A 14034-nucleotide genomic window follows, 5' to 3' on the forward strand; every position below is an offset into this window, starting at 1 on the left:
CTTGTGTGACTGTGGCACCTCTCTCTGAAAGCCTGGGGGGGCATAGTCAGTTAAGCCTCGACTCTTGGTTTTGGCTCAGGTCACGATCTCAGGGTTGTGGGATCCAGTGCTACCACTCAGTAAATCCACTTCAAGCATGGACTTGGGTGGCTCCTATGTCATCAGCAGGAAGGGCTCCCAGCTCAGCGGGGAGTCTGAGATGCTTTCCCTCCCCATCTGCCCCTTCCACCACTTGGGTGTATGTTCTCTCTCTCTTTCTCTCTCTTGCTTTCGCTCTCGCTCTCTCTCTAAAAATGAATAAATAAATATTTTTAAAATGAGTTCTTCCTCTTTTTTTTTTTTACTTGTTGCTAAGAATAACAGTCACGTGCTTATGCTCAGATCTGCACATGGGATTGTCATCCAAAAAGAGCTTTCTCTGCAGACATGAAGAAGTGGATAGCCTTCCTTCCCACCCACACCCCCACACCCCTCTTCATATATCAGTGTTTTACAGATAAGCTTAATGAGATGATTGTTGAAACTTGGGAGTAGTAATAAATACAGGATTGCCAAGGGAAAAAAAAAAAGAAAGAAAATGGGCAAAAGATATAAAGAGACATTTCATCAATGAGAATATACAGACAACAAATATACACCAAAAAAAAATAGTTTAGCATTATTAGGGATAAGGGAGATGCAACGTAAGACCGCAATGAGATTAGAACAAATAAAATAAAAAATGGCAATATCAAATCTGGTGATGATGAAGAGAATCTGGAACTCTCATACATAGCTTGAGTAACTGTAAAATGGCACAGCCACTCCAGAAAGGAGTCTTAGTTTCTTGGAAAAAAAGAAAACCAACAACACACACACTCAACATACAACCCATCAATTGCACTCCCCAGCATTCTTCCCAGAAAAATGGAAACATGTTCACACAAATGGGTAGTACACAAATGCTCATAGCAGCTTTATTTGTAATAACTCCAAACTGTAAACAACCAAAGTGTCTCTGGAGAGGCGACTAGTTAAACGAATATAGTAGACCCATGCCCGGAACACTAGTCTGCAATAGCAGTGGATGGACGATTAATATATATGACAACTTGGGTGCATCCCAAAGAATTACACTGAGTTAAAAAAAAAAAAGTCAGGGCAGCCCTGGTGGCTCAGTGGTTTAGTGCCACCTTTGGCCCAGGGTGTGATCCTGGAAACCCGGGATCAAGTCCCACATCAGGCTCCGTGAATGGAGCCTGCTTCTCCCTCTGCCTGTGTCTCTGCCTCTCTCTCTCTCTCTGTGTCTCATGAATAAATAAATAAAATCTTTAAAAAAAAAAAAAAGCCTCGGGATGACTGGGTATCTCAGTAGTTGATCGTCTGCCTTGGCTCAGGGCATAATCCCAGGTCGAGGGATCGAGTCCCACATTGGGCTTCCTGTGAGGAACCTGTTTCTCCGTCTTTTTATGTCTCTGCCTCTCTCTCTGTGTCTCTAATAAATAAATAAATAAATAAATAAATAAATAAATAAATAAATCTTTTAAAAAAATTCAACCTCAAAAGGCCACAGATCGTGATTCCACTTGTAGAATATTCTCAAAATGACAAAGTTATAGAGGTGAAAAACAGATTGGTAGCTGCCAGGGATTAGGAACGGTAGGAAGAGGGGTGACTACACAGGGGTGGTAGTAAGAAGATGCTTGTAGGATGGACTGGTTCTGTGTCTTGATTGCAGATCTACGCATGTGGCAAAATGGCACACATTATACCAACGTCAATTTCCTGATTTGATATTGTACTATGGTTATGTAAACTATAACCATGGGGGAAACAGTGAGGGGTCCATGCGACTTCTCTGGACTATCCTTGCAACTTTCTCCAGATCTAGAGTTATTCCAGTATTAAAAGATGGTTGCGGGGAGGGGGAGCTTTTTTGGTGTTTGTTTGTCCGTTTGTTTTAAGGCAGGAGGAGTGTCAGGCATATTTCACCGAACCCAAAGCAAAGAGTGCAACACTTCTCTCAAAAAATCAAGAACCAGAGGGATCCCTGGGTGGCTCAGCAGTTTAGCACCTACCTTTGGCCCAGGGAGTGATCCTGGAGTCCCGGGATCAAGTCCCACATCGGGCTCCCTGCATGGAGCCTGCTTCTCCCTCTGCCTGTGTCTCTGCTTCTCTCTCCCTCTCTGTATCTCTCATGAAGAAATAAATAAAATCTTAAAAAAAAAAAAACCAGAAAAGCAATCACGAATCAGTTTCTGTGTCTCCCTGTTTCTCTGTGTCTCTTTGTCTCTCTCTCTCTCAGCTCTCTGCAAAGCCACTTCCTTCTTTGTTTTTTTGTTTTGTTTTGTTTTGTTTTTCACTTCCTTCTTTGTAAAGTACTGTCTCCACTGCTTCATGCACGTGGCTGCTTCACAGCCATGAAGGACCCCGTTGCCTTCTGATGGAGCTGCTACCCTTTGCGGGTATCACTGGATACCTGACAAGGCCATGGCCATTGCATGCTGACTCTTGCGACACTGGTTATCTGGTGGAGCCACTCTATGTCCTGCCCCTTGGGGCCATGGCCTTGTCCGGGGCCCTCCAGAACCACTCCTGGGGCGAGATTGGGAGGAACTGGCTGTGGGGGGTGAAAACCTTCTGAATGAAGCTGGCAGCCTCTGAGCTTGGATCTGGGCTTGCCTTGGGGACTGAGAAGCCCTGCACAGTGGATCTGTGTTGCTCTAAAGATCCTGTGAGGTTTCCCTGGCAGCATGGTGCCTGTAAGACCTCAATGCACAGCCCTGATTTAATTTAGGGAGACTTGATTTGCTCAAAGCCTTTTCTAGACAGCTTGCTAAACTGGACAGGCGGAGGCAGGCCACATCTGTGGGGGCTTCAGGTTCTTAGAAGGAGCCCTGAGGGCTGTGCCTGGGTTCTTCGTTGAGTGTGTTTCTCCCCAGGGTGTGGAGGGCAGTGGAGATGGTCTGCTTTCCCTCATCAGCTGATGGAGCACCCCAGGTGTGCCTCCCGGCAGCAGGCATCACCCCCGCTGCCCAGCCAGAGGACACAGCAGATCGATTTGGAAAAAGCCTCGAAGGATCAGGCCTCCCCGACACCCCTGGCGTGTCGCACGTGTCCTCCTTCCCAGTCCCAGGATCGCCCTGTTTCAAAATTGCACTCTGCATTGAGTTCTCCATGTGGGTCCCTGTGCGGCGTCAAGTGCTACAGCTCAGTAAGTCCACTTCAAGAGCGGACTTGGCTGGTCTCGGCTCCTGTGTCCTCAGAGAAAGGGCTCCCAGGAGCACAGAGGCATAAGTGGCCTATCGCCCCCTCCTCTGTAAGCGGGGAGCCCCACCCTGGCTCATGTCTCCATGCACCTTACCCGGTCCCAGGAGCCAGGGCAGTCGGACATCCCTCCGTGTGGCCTCTCAAGCCTGCTGAAGCCTCAGCCTCGGGGCGAAAATTGTCCGAGGCCCAGAACACTGACACTAACCTCACCAGCTCTTTCAGCCCGTGCTCCACTCTGTTCCACTGGAATACTCCTCCCTGTCCCAGGATGGGGGATCCGGATGCTTTCCAACCCCAGAGGGCCCACCTAGGTGCTGGGTGAATCTTTGCGTCCCCGGATGCCAGGCTGCATCTTCCCCCTACCGTCACCCCCCCAATCTTTGGGCTGCAAATTAACAGGAAACTCCTCCAAGTCACCTCAAGCATAAACAGGAAGTTCATTCAAGTTTATAGGAATTTCACATGGAAACCAACACAAAGGGACAGCTGTGCTGGGACTGGAAACTGGAAGCCAGCAGCATCTGAGCAGCCTTCCCCCCTCCCTCACTCCCTCCCCATCCCTCCCTATCTCTTTCCCTCCTTCCCTCCCTCCCCCTCCCTCCTCTTCTCTCCCTCTCTGTCCTCTCTCCCTCCCTCTCGCCCCCTCCCTCCTCTTCTCTCCCTCCCTTCCTCCCCCTTCCTCCTCTTCTCACCTTCCCTGTCCTCTCTCCCTCCCTCCCCCTCCCTCATCTTCTCACCCTCCCTGTCTCTTTCCCTCCCTCTCTCCCCCTCCCTCCTTTTCCCTCCCTCCCCCTCCCTCCTCTTCCCTCCTTCCCTCCCCCTCCCTCCCCTTCTCTCCCTCCCTCCCTCCCCCTCCCTCCCCTTCTCTCCCTCCCTCCCTCCCCCTCCTTCCTCTTCTCTCCCTCCCTCTCTCCCCCTCCCTCCCCTTCTCTCCCTCCCTCCCTCCCCCTCCCTCCCCTTCTCTCCCTCCCTCCCTCCCCCTCCTTCCTCTTCTCTCCCTCCCTCTCTCCCCCTCCCTCCTCTTCTCTCCCTCCCTCCCTCCCCCTCCCTCCTCTTCTCACCGTCCCTGTCTCTCTCCTTTCCTCCCTCCCTCTTCTCTCCCTTTCTCCCTCCCTCTGTGCCTCCCCTCTCTGTATGTGGGTGTGCCTCTTGCCCCTAGCACCCATGCTTACTCTGGTCCACATCTGTCTCCATCTACAAGGCTATTTCTTCCATCCCCATGACAGACTCTGCTTTCTAAGCACTGGCCATCCCATGTTTCTTAAGGCGAGAGACGAGCCCCTCTTTCAATACCAATTTCAAATATCCAGTCCAGAGAATCCATCTGGCCCAGTTTCAATCAGGTATGCATGTCTGATGTCAAGGACGGGCCAGGGGCCTGGTTACATGGTATGAATCTGCATGGGTTCTGTTCTCAGAGGGTGGCATTGGGGAGAGCTGAGACATCCCACACGGGTACCCACCAGGTTGCCGACCAGTCATAAAATAGCAACATTGTGCTCATTGCAAAACTGTCTCTGAACAAAAAGCTAATTGCCAACTGCAGAACACTTACACTGGATTAGGCAAAAAATTAAAAAAAGCTGGGGACAGGAGAATATTTGCTTTCTGCATATCTTGACCCTAGCACTAAAGCTGTTTCTTCCCCCAGTATAGGACTCCCAGGAGCTGAACCCCTCAGAGAGATGCCTTCTGGGTGTCACAGCAAGGAGCTAATAGGTGTACCTCTAGTACAGGCTGTCAGAAGGGCTAGGGTCCGGCAGAGGTGATAGCAGTCAGGCACCCAGTTCTGCCTGTTGCATGCCTGTCTGTACATGGAAGGTGCTGGAACGAGGAGATGGAATTACTTCTGGGGTCATCCTGGCAGATTCCCTCCTGGCCCCACTCAGGAATACAGAGAGATGGAAGCTGGGAGGGTGTGGAGGCAACTAGTACCTCCCCTATGGAATTTAGGTGTAAAGGACAGAAGGGACTTGGAAGACTATAAAAAAGGCAAAAAAGGAAAAAATACATACAATCTTGCCACAATGACAAAAAGCCACGGTGAATTTCATTCATGTAGTTTAGAATCTGCTTCATGCTGCTCAATGTCTTCAAAAATATATTAGATCAATGAATAGTCCAAATTCAAGCAAAGTAATCTTGAAGATGTATGAGCCCATGAAAAATCAATTTGTATCCAAATCCAAGGAAATTAGAAATGCCCATAAGCAGAATGCCAATAACATTTTTATATTCTAGCAAAATAAATAAGACATCAAAGGAAAATGGAACATAAAATGGAGGAGCAGCGATGGAGGAAGAGGACGGGGATTTTGAGCTAATCAGAAAATACAATCAGGAAGATTATATTTCGATGTGTTTACTTTCCAAAGAGAATAAATATTGGCTTGGAAACAACTCATATTTTACACTGACTTTCTTATTTTCTAGAAAGAAATTGGCTTTTTCTTATGTAGACAGATTTTTCTTGATTAAACTTGAATTGTCATGTACAATTTCATTTCTATGAAGCTCTAGGAAAGATAAATCTCATCTGGAGGATAGAAAGCAGATCGGGGTTGCCTGGGGCAGGGCAGAGGTAGGGATCATGTGGGGAAAGGACAAGGGAACTTTGGGTGACAGAAATATTCCATACCTTGATTGTGGTAGTGACAGGTGTAGGTTTATGTATTTGTCAAAACTCACTGATCTTAAAATGAGTTTATTTTATTGTTGGTAAATCATACCTCGATAAATCTGATTAAACAACAACAACACTGTGTGGGAATGGCAAAAACAATTATTGTAAAGAACAGCATCTTGACCGAAGGGGGGCACTGGTGGGTGTGTCCTCCTGCAATCAGACAGGTGAGCCCCTTCTCTCTCCACAAAGGTAAGGAAGGACAGGGAGGGTCCAGAGAGACTGTCTAAAGGAGAAGGCGATGCGCTCTTGTTTGGATGAGGGACTAGGGTGGAGGGCAGGGGTAGGGAGGGCATTTCAGGTCAAGAGAACAGCATGGGTAGGGCACTGGCTTTCCTGAGTGGTGTATTCAGTGAACTATAATAGTAAAGTCAAAACGCAGTTGAACAAACACAACTTGTAACAGGCAACTAATGCTCCTGGATGAAAACACCAGCCAGTCTTGTGGCTTTGCTGCAGACTCTCTTCTCAGTTCCTAAAGCAGCCTTAATTCAACAATTAGTATGTCCCAGGGCACCCGGAGGGCTCAGTCAGTTAAATATCTGACTCTTGATCCCAGCTCAGGTCTTGATCTCAGGGTTGTGAGTTTAGGCCCTGTGTTGGGCTCCACGCTAGGTGTGGAACTTACTTTAAAAAAAAAATTAGTATGTCTCACAAAGATTTCCAATTTTGTTAGAAGTTACCACTTCTGTCTCCTTCCATCCTGGGGGTGTTTGGGGCTGGGGTCAACTCCTCTTCAGCGCCCCGCCTTCCTTTCTTCCCCTCCTGCCAGAATGGGAGTGGGGCGTGGGGGGAGAAGGATGTCTCAGTCATAGTGATGAACTGGTCTTCTCTGGGCCTTGCAGGTGTTAAGAGCTGACTTCTTCCTTTGGAGCACTCTGGAGGGCTCTTCAGAGAGCCCCAATTCCATTTCTGGCCTTTCTTGCTTGCAGCTCCCTTATAGTGTGTAGTTGGGTGGGTGCCTCTGTAACTGATTGGTCTAGCAGCTCCTGGGGAGAGGAGGTACACACCAGCTTCTCTGTGTTAGGGCCCTCTCCCCTCAAGGGGGCCCCTTGTGGTGGAATCTGTGACAAACTCCAGGAAGCTCATCACACTGGCCACATCAGGTGCTCAGGAGCTTCTCACATGCACTTTTTTCTGACAAGCCTGTGGGCTCAGGCTATTCCTGATGCAGCAACCTCTCTCCTCTGTCATCAGAACTATCCACCAAGCATGGACCCTCACAGTCTGACTTCTCAAGCATTACCAAGATGCCAGCCCACTGTAACCTCTGGCATCCAGTAGGAAGTGCTCCAGGTGTCCCTAAGAAATTCCTTTCCTTGGTCTTGGGATAAGAGAAAGGCATGTCCTTCATTCTCCATGGTGGAAGCATGGAGCTGGAGGGATTGGGAGAGAGGGCGGAGCCCACCGCATCCCAACAAGGCTCCTCAAAGAAATCCTCCTTCTTTTTTCTTTTTTATAATCAATTTTTTTATTGGAGTTCAATTTGCCAACATATAGCATAACACTCAGTGCTCATCCTGCCAAGTGCCCCCCTCAGTGCCCATCAGAAATCCCCATTCTAACCTCAGTCCTACCCTTTGGTTTCTCAACTTCTCTTAAAGGTTAGAAGAAGGTCGTCAGCTGAGGGTGGCAAAACAAGGTATCAGTCCCCTTTATATAACTTGCATCTGGGTCTCACCTCCTCACCTTAACATGAGAGAGTGTTTGGCTCTATTTCCTTGGAATCCCAGCCTGAAACAACACCAGCAACATTGCTACATACCGATTCCTATGTGGCTTGGTTTCTCTGCTAGGTTCTTTTTTCTTTTTTTTAAGATTTTATTTATTTTTTCATGAGAGAGGCAGAGACACAGGCAGAGGGAGAAGCAGGCTCCATGCAGGAAGCCCGAGGTGGGACTTGATCCTGGGACTCCAGGATCAGCCCTGGACCGAAGGCAGGCGCTAAACCACTGAACCACCCAGGGATTCCCTCTGCTAGGTTCTTGACGTAGATTATCTCATTTAATTTTCGGAATCAACCTATATGGCAGGAATGGCTATTGTCATATTACAGATAAAGTAACTGAGTCTCAAGGAGATAACTAGCTTGACCAAGGTCACATCGCTACGTATAGAAGCCAGACGACAATGAGCCACGGTTTTCCGGCTCCAAGGCTCTGTGCTACACCCAATGTTTTGTTTAGGTTAATATTATGAAAACAAAATCCATAAATCCAAAAGGCTTCAAGTAAGCTACAATGCAGACAGTGTAGGAAGTGACCTCCTTCTTCCTCTGGGCCACCCTCTCCTGCTCATCCTTCCTGTCCCTTCTATAGGACGCCCTCTGCCTCCCCCATCCCCCCACTCCTCTCTGGCCTCAGACAGAAGGTTGACACCAAAGTTCACAACGTATTTTACTGCCCTGTCTTTCCATTAGACTGTGAGCTTCTTGAAGGCAAGGACTGATGGACTTGTTATTCTCTGTGGATCTCGCCGCCTAGGAGTCTCAAAAACTATGGGATTAAGGAAGCCATGAATAAACCATGAACAAATGACAAGGAATGAACTGGCCTCAGAAATCCCGATCTTCATACAAGAACTTGGTCACAGCACTTGATGCAAGGGTTTCATAGTGTTCTCTGGGAGGGAGAAAGGATGTGGGGATTCAAGCCTCCAGCCTGTAAAATGACAGGGTTGAGCCAGGTCACATCTAAGGCCCCTTTGGCTATCGCTGTGGCTCTTTTTTCTTTTTTTAAAAGATTTTATTTAGTTATTTGAGTGTGTGTGTGTGTGTGTGAGAGAGAGAGAGAGAGAGAGAGAGAGAGAGAGGAGGAGGAGGAGGAGGAGCAGGGGGAGAGGGACAAGCAGACTCCGTGTTGATCACAGAGCCCAACACAGGGCTAGATCCCAGGACCCTGAGATCATGACCTGAGCTGAAATCAAGAGTCGGTCCTTTAGCCAACTGAGCCACCCAGGTGCTCCTCACTGTGGCTCTAAAGGAGCTCAGAGAGAAGAAAAAGATAGTTCACTGTCTCTGTCTGCTCCCTTCTTTCCTTTGACTGAGTGGTACCTCTCAGCAAAACACAGGTACAGGTATTAGGATAATCTGGCAGGATGTAAGCCCAGGATGTACCAGAAATGTCCCAGGAAGAAGAAAACCGAGGAGAAATTTGGGGCACAGAGACAGTAGATGGCTTCATTCTAAGGCACCAGAAGCAAATTTGTACTACCTTGTGGGTTATGTGTTCAAGTTCTGAACAACTACCCTCCTGATGAACTGTTAAAATCTGTCATAATTTAAGATGCCTTCATGGATAATGAGGAAGGCTATAGAAAAGTGCACAGGGAAGTCCACCAGGCCAAAGGGAATAGGACCCAACTCAGAGGTCGTCCACAGGTCTTACTTCACCATTTCCCTAACAGAGCTCATCTAGAGATGGAGAGATCGGAAACCACTGTCAACACCGTGTTTAATGTTCATAAAAGATCACGAGCCACCTCTGGGCATTTACCTCAGCCTGAATTTCAGCTCCCCATTTTGGGCCTTCTTCAGCCTGTGGGCATGCACTCTCCACCTGGAGAGAGGTTTACCAGTAATGGGCACAGTGAATGTTGTCCCTGGGGGGAGGACTCAAGTCACAGAAAGCATGACATCATCCTGGCTGCTGAGACACTGAGGACTCCAATGATGCCCTCAGCTCCCCTGGGATGGCTCCAAGGCCCATGAGTGGCTGTAATTCTTTAAGTAATGAGCATCATGGCTGTGGAAGTCAAGCCATTATTGTCATTCTGTCCTCATACAGAGAATAACCTCACTGGGCTATGGGCTAGGGGAAAAGAAAAAGGAAAAATCTGCTCCTGATCATACCTTCACCCTCCTTTAAAACCTTCAGTGGCTCCCCAGCACCTACAAGAAAAAGTCCAAACCTCTCTGTGTGTCCCTAAGGCCTTCCATGCACTACACTCTCCCCTCTTGCACCACACACACACACACACACACACACACACACACACATTGAACTCCTTTCAAGCTGTAACAAAATAGAGTTGGTTCCCCCAAAGATGCCACACCTTTTCCAGCTACTCACCTTTGAATACACCAACCTTCCTCATGGGTGGGGTGACTTCCCACCATCTCTCCGTCTGGCTAACTCCTATTTATCTTTTTAAATCCCAGTACACTTGTCATCCCTTCTGGGAGGCTTTCTCTGACTCAAGAAACAGTGATTCTCACCCTGTGTGTCCCAAAGCACCTCATAGAGACAACGATTTAGAACAGCTAACATGAGAGCTGAATATGAATCAAGACTTTTTTAAAGGGGAACCCAGAGGGAGAGTGGAATTCTTAAATTAGAGGAAGCATGTGGCACAATTTCAGATATGGAAATATGAACATATTTACTTATTTTATCTTCACATTTGAAAGCATTATTTGCTTTTTACATTTGACTCTACGATCTACCTAATATGTTTTTATAAATCATGTGGGATTTTGACTGGGAGTGTGTTGCATCTTTCGAACAATTGGGGGAGAATTGACATCTTAATATTGATTAAATATTACAATCCATGCACATGGCATATTTGCTATTTATTTAGATCTTCAATTTTTTCAAAATGCTTTTTTTAAATCACAAGGATTTATTTATTTTTTCAAGTTTCAAATGTTTTATACTTTTCTGTGTACAGTCTTCAACATATTTTGTTATTTTTATTGCTCAACATTTAATTTTTCAATATGACTGAAATATCTTTTGTTGAAAATGTCTTTTGTGGGATTCCTGGATGGCTCAGTGGTTGAGCATCTGCCTTTGGCTCAGGGTGTGATTCCACAGTCCTAGGATCAAGCTCCACATCAGGCTCCCTGCATGGAGCCTGCTATTCCCTCTGCCTATGTCTCTGCCTCTCTCTGTGTGTCTTTCATGAATAAACAAATAAAATCTTAAAAAAAAAAAAGAAAAATGTCTTTTGCTTAACTTCATATTTTAGTTTCTTACCAGACTCATTTGTTAATAATTTATGTGTAAAATATTTTTATTTACCTACACAAATAATTAAATAAGTACCACCTATAGATACTGAGTTGTATCTTTTTTCTTTTCAATCCTTATGCCTCTTATTTCTTTATCTTGCCTGTCCCATTGTCTAGAACCTCCAAAAAGATGCTGAATAGAAGTAGTAATTGTGGTCATCTTTTCCTATTCCTAACTTCAAGAAAAAGGCTTTTAACATTTCATCATTAAGTATGTGTTTCCTCTAGGTTTTTGCATATACTCAATTATTAGATTAAAATTTTTTGTTTCTGTTCCCAGTTTTCAAAGAATTTTCTAATAAATGGCTGTTGAATTTTATCAGATGATTTTTCTGCCCTTCTGAGATGATCATACTTTTTTTTTCTCTTGTTAATGGGATGAAATAATTGATTCTGAAACTTTAAAAGCCAGGAATGAAATAAATTCCTGAAATAAACCTATAAATGAAATTGTTCTATAATTATCTTTCTTATAATATCCCTTTTAGGTGTTGATTTGTAATGCCAATTTCATAAAAGGGGTGAGGAGTGTTAGTTATCTTTTCCAGTAAACTAAAGATAGGGGGAACCTGGCTGCCTCAGTCAATGCATGTGTGACTCTTGATCTTGGGGGTGTGAGTTCAAGCTGCACATTGGGTATAGAGATTACTTAAGTAAATAAAATAAATCTTAAAAAAAAGAACTGAAGACAGCTACTAAAACTACAAGAAGCAGAAGTACCTTGCAAATTTCTAGAGGAAGAAAATGCAAAAAAAATACACTTTATACAGAAAAATATGGTGAGAAAATAAAACAAAGAAATGTAAAACACATAAAACAGGGTGACAGTAAAAATAAATTTTAGACTTTTCTATTAAAAACAACATCTGAAAAAAGTCTCATTTTATTATTTTATTAAAGATATATCTTTTAAAAATGACACAGAAAGTTAAAACTAAAAGGATGAACCAGTCTAAAGTGGACAAATGGACACAAAAATAAAATAGAGTAGCAATATTATGTCAGATAAAATATAATTCAGCAGGAAGCATGAATAGTGTGCATTAGTTATCTAGTGTGAAAAATATTACTTCAAAACTTAAAATGACAAACATTTATTATCTGACACAGTCTCTGAGAGTCAGTAACCCAGGAGTGGCTTAGCTGGGTGGTTCTGGCTCTAGGTTTCTTGAGGGGTTGCAGGTAAGGTGTCAGCTGGGGCTGTGATCATCTGAAAGTTTGACTGTGGCTGGAGGATCTACTTCCATGAATGACCTGGAGACACAGCAAAGCAAGTGACCCAAGAGAGGGAGAGGAACCAAGATGGAAGCTGCAGTGCTTTTATATTTTCCAAGGTTGCACAACATCATTTCTGCTTTATTTTATCATTTTAGAATTGAATTGCTGAGTCTGGCACACACTTAGGGGAATTAGATCCCTCCCTTCAAAAGAGGAGCATGAAAGAATTTATGAAACCTTTTTAAAATCCTTACCTGAAGCACAGAATATTTTTTAAATGGTTATATATAAAACTACAAAGAAATCATCAACAGTTACAAACTGCAAAAATTATACAGGCCTCATTTTTTTACTTCAAAGAATAAAAACAGCTTAAGTAACGTTTATAGTCAGATGACCACAAGACCTAAAATTAAAAACTTCCCAATAATGAAAAAGAAACATAAACATTCATACAAACACAGATATATAGTAAAATATAAAAATTAAAGAATTTTAAATATAAAATCATAAAGATTATAAAAATGAAGAAGCAGTAAAAACCGTATAAATTTAAGCTTGTTATGCCAATTGTTACAAATGGGCTAACGTTGCTTAATAAAAGGAAGCAACTTAAAGATTTGATAGTTATGTGTAAAGATAGTTACTGTCATATCATTTGTAATAGAAAATATTAGAAGTAATCTTATTTTTTAAAAAAATGATGTAAATAAATTATGGCTCTTGAAAAAGTGAAGTAAAAAAAGAAAAAGTGAAGTAAAAAAAGAAAAAGTGAGGTAACTCTTATGTGTTATATAAGATAAAATCTTCAAAATATATTTTTAATAAGATGAAGATATTTATAGTCTGTGACGATTTTGTGGTTTAAAGAAAAGATGTGTTTTTGTTATTTTAGTATATCTCTGGAAAGACCCATAATAAACCAGATAATAGTGCTTGTCTATGGAAAGAGGACGTAGATGTTTGGGACTGAGAGAAGAGGGAAACCTAACTTGTACTGTCTTCCTTTTGAATTTTGCATTTATACCCAAGTGAATACTACTAATTTTTAAATTTTTGATAAAGAAACTTTAATATGATTTTATTTAAAATTAATTGAACTAAAATAATAAAAATTTAATGAAGAACAGATCAATTGAACTGAATTGACTAAGTATTCTATAAGATATTTTTTAAGTAGTCAAGGAATTGTCTCCAAGAATGGCTCTGGTTCTTTAAACTTTCCAGGAACATACTACACAAAACTCTTCCACAGCACAGAAAAAAAAAAAAAAAATAGGAAAGTTGGCCAGATGCACTACAAAAGTACCTGAACACTGAAACAATAGCCTGTCAAAACAGCATAACAATACACCCACTATGTCCCTATGAAAAAAGAGTCAAGAAAATACTGTCAAGATGAAGTTAGAGTTCTTGCAAATGGATTAGAAAAAGACAAACATCCTGATATAAAAAATAGGGAAAGAAGACAGATAATTCAGAAAAGAAATATAAAAAAGGTCACTGAATACATGAAAACATGATGAAAAAAATAAAAAAAGAAAACATGATCAACATCACTAATAATGAAGAAAATGAATAAAAAAAGATTCATGAGCTATCATTTTGTACTAGATTATCAAAGATGTAAGAGATTGGAAACATCCAAGTTTGTTTAGGGTATAAAGAACTGCGCAGTCTCATAGACTATTTACATTTCTGGAGAGCAGTCTGAGAACATGTATTTTAATGTTTGACATGGGAATTTCACTTCTAGGAATTTCTCCTTAAGGGATTCACTGAACAAGTGTCCTATAATACTTGTAGCTGCAGCATTTTCAATAGTGGCCTGGGCACTTTAAAAATAAATTATGATATATCCATACAATAC

The sequence above is a fragment of the Vulpes vulpes genome, chromosome 9 (genome assembly GCF_048418805.1).
Source record: "Vulpes vulpes isolate BD-2025 chromosome 9, VulVul3, whole genome shotgun sequence".
Lineage (NCBI taxonomy): Eukaryota > Metazoa > Chordata > Mammalia > Carnivora > Canidae > Vulpes > Vulpes vulpes.